A 6,000-nucleotide genomic window follows, 5' to 3' on the forward strand; every position below is an offset into this window, starting at 1 on the left:
CAGGAAAGGAAAGAATATGAACGACGAAGGTGAGGCACTCGAGCATGCGAAATTTCGTTAAGCAACTAAAGAAATGTACCCAAGCACCCTCATCAGCCTGACTAAATACGCCACAAACCCTTTGCACCCTTTACGTTCTGTCGAAATAAATAGATCAAATTCAGATGAAAAATGTCGTTATTAACAGGTATTGAGAGATGTAAAATACTTTATTATAAGCTATTATTCTATAAATCATTTCTCACAACAAGAAAAGCAAAGTTATGTTGGGATTATATAATATTATATATTATATATATCATTACTTTAATAGAAATCCAACCTAACCTAACTTTTTCCCGTAGTTCCCTATGTAATTTATACGCGAATACAAGTCCCGAGCCGGCCACTATCCTAGCCTTATCATTCCTCGTAGTCTCCCGGAGTAGCATCTTCGGGTCTGTACGTGGACGCCGTCCCAGTCAGTCCACCAAGTAGCTTCTTTGGTTCTATACACGGTCCCCCGTCCCGACCAGCCCACCAACTTAACCTTACTTTTCCTCGTAGTCTCCGTTGTAGCTCCGTTTGGTCTGTACACGAACCCCCGCTGATTTTGGTCCCCCATTCAGCTAACAACGATGTTTTTAAGGATTCTTTGAAAGAATCCTTGTGCTTCCTGATTCTCTTCTCAAGGATGTCCCATACATGTTTTATGAAATGCAAGTCTGGTGATTAAGGAGGTGTTTTTAGCTGCTTGCAGCCACATAACAGCCGCTTTTGCACCAAATACAAAGAATGTTTTTGGTCGTTGTCTTGTTTAAACAAGAAAGTCTTTGGACCTTTCCCAAATTTTGAAACGCTCGGAAACAAATTTTTTACTTAAAATATTTTTGTACGTTATCTTATTCATCTTATCATCAATGAAGACCATTTGGCCAACTATACCCGCACCTACACACCCCCAAACCATTAAATTTCTGTCACCATGCTTTACCGTTGGGTTCAAGTTCTTCTCCTTCATGGCTTCATTTGCTATTTATACCCGTTACTCGTAGAGTAAAAGGGTATATTGTATTCGTGCAAAAGTAGGTAACAGCTAGAAGGAAGCGTTTCCGACCCTATAAAGTATATATATTCTTGTTCAGGATCACTAGCCGAGTCGATCTAGCCATGTCCGTCTGTCCGTCCGTATGAACGCTGAGATCTCGGAAACTATAAAAGCTAGAAGATTGGCATTTTGCATGCAGATTCTAGGAGTTCCTACGCTTCAAAAAGGTGCCACGCCCCCTTTAACGCCCACAATCGCCTATATACGATTTTAAAAATTTAAATATTTCGAAAAGTAAAAATGCAGTTTTGTTGTGTTTATCAGTACCTATCGAAATGTAGAAGAAATTTTTCAAATCGGACCATTCGTTAAAAAGTTATACGTGATCAAAGTTTCTATCTCCATCTCCCTCGCACTCCCTTTACCTGAGTAACGGGTATCTGATAGTCGGGGCACCCGACTATAGCGTTCTCTCTTGTCTCCATTTTGATTCGTCAGTAAAAACCACGGTCTCTCATAACAGAAATAAATGCCTTTCGACAAGTTAGAGTTACCAAGTAAACAAGCCTTGTGCAGGTCGTTTCGGAAGGTTTTGGCGCAAAGTTTTTTTGTGTCGCTTCCGAATTGTTGTACATATTGTAGATATTGTTCTCGGATTTTTCAGGACACAAGTATTAAAGTTTTTTAGTATTTTTGGTTCACACTATGTATTGTGGAATGTGTCTTTTTAATAATACTTATATTTTCAATAATTATATAATTACTTAATATAAATTTAGTATACAGTGAGTCATAAAAGTATTCGTTGCAGGGTAGGAGAAAATTGCCTATTTTAAATAAGTATCCATTTTAAAATGAAAAAATGGGTTACGTTTCCAAAGATTCATATTTTGTGTAGTATAATACAAAAATAAAAACAAACAGAAAACGCTTTCCATAAAACGTTGTAGTCAAAAATATAAAAACTAAACAGTTTTGAATGCTGTTCTTTGTTCCAACCTTAAGCTAAAAGACCATAAACATAAGATTTCCTTCAAGAACGTACTAAAAAAGATTTGGCTTAAGGAAAGGTCCAAAATTAGGGAAGTCTATGCCAAGACGCATACAAGCTACTAAGGAAAAAAATGGCTTACACACAAAATATTAATTTAAGAAACATAAATATTTAATGCCGAAACAAAAAACGAATAGTTTTATGAAACGATATTTTGTTATCCTAATGATTTCCAAAGAAGAAAACAGCAATGAAGCTAATATTTTGAAAATTGTTGTTAATTTGTAATATTGTGCTGACTGTTTACAGTTATGTATGTGTATGTGTGGTGTGTCTGCTTTGTGTAGCAATCATTCCACAATAAGTTTACCCTAGACAACAACCTTTTTACGCTGATCGAGAACAATGATGAATCGCAAGAACGATATGAAGAAGTAAAGATGAAAGACGAAAGACGAGAAGTAAGAAAGATGAAAGACGAACGACGAGCGAGGACGAGAAACGAAGCAGGAGTTGAGTTCGAGCCTTTGAAGAGTACGGTCCTAAGACGTTGGCCAAAAGACGAAAAAAACGTGTGAAATTCTAATTTACCAATGTTCATTTCTTTATATTATACTTAACTAAATCTAAATACAAATATACAAATAAACTTCAATTCTTAACTAATAAACTTAAAAATTCCACATTTGGGAGCTCGCCGGGGATTAAGTAAAGGAAGTGAAAAATAAAACCGAAGCCGAGTACGATGTGAAATAGCAAAAAACGAAGACGTAAAAAACAAAAATTTGCGAAAAGACGATATTAGACACATAATTTAAAACAATAATTCGACGCCTTAAAATTTAATTTTTCACCACCATAAGCTGTTTAAATGCCTTCATAAGTGAACATTTTCGCAATAGCAGGAGGGAGAACATTTTAGCCTTTCACAAGTACGTGTTTGAAAGCGAGGGTGATAACCGGCAACGACTTCGAAATTTGTGCAGGAAAATCTAAGCGAACGCGATCTGGGTTCGCACACAATCAAATTGATTCCTCAGACGACGAAGACGAAAGAACGAAATGCAAAATGCGCCGTATTTTGACAAAAATGCAGAAAAAGAGAAGTCGACAAAATTTGGCAACGAAGTGGCATCACCAGTTTTAGTTTTCGCGACATGGAAGATTCGATTCTCACCTTTGACGGTACTAAGTTAATTTCCATTGACTCGTGGTTAACTGAATTCGAAAAGCAAGCGGTAATAATGTGCTGAAATGATGTTCAGAAGTTGATATTTCCGAAAAAATTGCTGAGAGAAACAGCTATATTGTTCATAATGAGTGAGAGAGGTCTGAGCACCTGGAATGCGCTAAAAATTGCTTTCTTAAATGTGTTCAAAACTATTGTGAACAGCAAACAAATCCGCGAGCAGTTGAGCAAAGGACGAGTGTAGTTTCTCATACTTGTACCGAATGAAGGATCTGGCAATTTGCGGAGATATTTGGGATTCTGTTTTGATACAGTAAGTAATTGATGGCATAGACGATTACTCAATTGACAAAACTCTCCTATACGGTGCCCGAAATACAGGGTGGCCCACAAAAGATTTGCGTTTTAAAATCGCTATAAAAAACAACGAGTATGTATTTTTCAAAAATTGTTGTTTTATTGGATAGCCTCAACATTGAAACACCACTTCGTTCATATGTCTGCCTCGGCTGGCTTCACAGTAGCCTATTCGGTCGACCCAATTTTTAATCAAATTTTCGATGGTATGGTATGTTTTCTGATGAGGCCCATTTTCGGAACTCGTATGAAACATGTCAACGCCCTCAGCCGTTACTCAATCATGACAATAGTTGACCAAAGTATTTTGATATGTATTCAAAAAGGGCTGGAGCAAGATGATCATCACAGAGCGATATGCGATATTCTCAACGATAGAAAAAATTCCTACAACGACTACTTTCTCAAGGGCGGCGTACTACACAAGCTTGTCAACGACACTAAGTTAGTTGTGGTGCCCAGTGGCATGCAAAGGGAAATCATCACGAAAGAGTATTACATTCCAAGTCTTGAGGAAAAGATTCACAAGGTCATAGATTGCTGCATCCCGTGTATTCTGAGCAATCGTAAGAAAGGCAAATAGGAATGACTAATGCATCTTCTAGACAAAGGAGACGTCTCTCTGCATACCTTTCATGTGGATTTCTTAGGTCCGTTAGATTTCATTAATAAAGACTACAGGCACATCTTAGCCCTTGTAGATTCGTTTACCAAGTTCTGCTGGCTGTACCCGACTAAATCGACTTCCTCGAACGACGTAATCACAAAGCTGCATAACAAAAGTGCAGTATTTGGCAACCCTGTCATCATCATTTCCGACAGAGGGTCTGCATTTACATCGCAGGACTTCTTAAATCAAGACGACCACAGGACTTCCAATGGGCAAGTCGAGAGATTGAATGCCACTATAATATCAGTTCTCTCAAAACTAAGCATCGACGACCCATCCAAGTGGTATAAGCACGTCGACAAAGTTCAGCAGGCGATCAATTCCACATTTGCTAGATCGATCGCCACAACTCCATTCGAGCTTTTGATAGGTTCCAAAATGAGTACCAAAGAGGACGTCAAGCTACAAGACTTGATCAACAAGGAGGCGATGGCAGCGTACAGTGATGAGCAAACCGATTTGAAAAGCAAAGCTAAGACTCAAATTTCTAAGGTCCAGGACGAAAATTCAGGCAGCGGTCTGAAGTTGAAACCTAAATACTTGGGTCCGTACAAGATTGTCAAATCCAAAGACAATAACTCGTACGATCGGCAATTTTGATGGTCCTATTAATTCCTCGACTTGTGCTGAATACTTAAAGCGCTGGTCAACACCTGATGACGAGGTAGATGCATTCGAGGCGAATGCATAGCGGGATGGTTGAATGTGGGGTGTGTCTGCTTTGTGTAGCAATCATTCCACAATAGTTTACCCTAGACAACAACCTTTTTGAGCTGATCGAGACCATCGACGAAATGCAAGAACGATATGAAGAAGTAAAGATGAAAGACGAGAAGTAAGAGGGATGAAAGGTGAACGTCGAGGAGACGAGTTCGAGCCTTTGAAGAGAACGGTCCTAAGATGTTTGACAAAAGACGAAAAAGACGTGTGAAATTCTAATTTACCAATGTTCATTTCTTTATATTATACTTAACTAAATCTAAATTACAAATAAACGTAAATACTTAACTAATAAACTTAAAAATCCACATTTAAAAAGTCAACTAACAACTTTTTGTTTGGGTAAAGGATTACTATATCATACGAGACGGTTGAAAGGACCCAAAAGTCGATTGGCATAATCAGATTTATATTTCGCCACACTAAATGGTTATTTTTGACTTTTCAAATCGATTGATTTTTTGTAGAATCCATCATGCAGGGCCTGCTGGGTAAATATCCTTACCAATGTCCTTCCTATCCTTAACTTTGATCTATGTTAAGAATACGATCCTTACTAATTCCTGGCCACTCAAAGCCTTTTAAATGCCGCAAAGGGCACCGAATGGTAAAACGGCTTCTGGGCATCATTTCCCCACTTTTTATTTGCCTTGATCCTGCTTATTAAATTTTAATTGTTGGATACATGCTGTTGATTTAAGGCCCTAAAACGATTTTTGCTTTAAAATTTGTCATCTTACCATTTAGAGTATAGAGGCAAATGGGATTAGGCAAAAAGTGTCTAAATCGATATAGTTTTAACAAAATAGTTAATTAATACCCAAGTGTGCCAATAATTTAGTTAAGGAAAATTTATTCAATTTTTTGGTTTTTTATTTTTAATAAATTATTTATAAAATAAAATATTTTGTTTCATTTAAAACTCAGCATATTAGATATATAACAAGGAAGCAAGGAAAATTCCGCAAGCCGAAGTTTATATACCCTTGCAGCTATGTCGATTTTGGGCTGGATTTTGCCATCGTTTCTATGGCAGCTATAAG

Source organism: Drosophila rhopaloa, unplaced genomic scaffold (assembly GCF_018152115.1).
Source record: "Drosophila rhopaloa isolate 14029-0021.01 unplaced genomic scaffold, ASM1815211v1 contig_213, whole genome shotgun sequence".
NCBI classification, from domain to species: domain Eukaryota; kingdom Metazoa; phylum Arthropoda; class Insecta; order Diptera; family Drosophilidae; genus Drosophila; species Drosophila rhopaloa.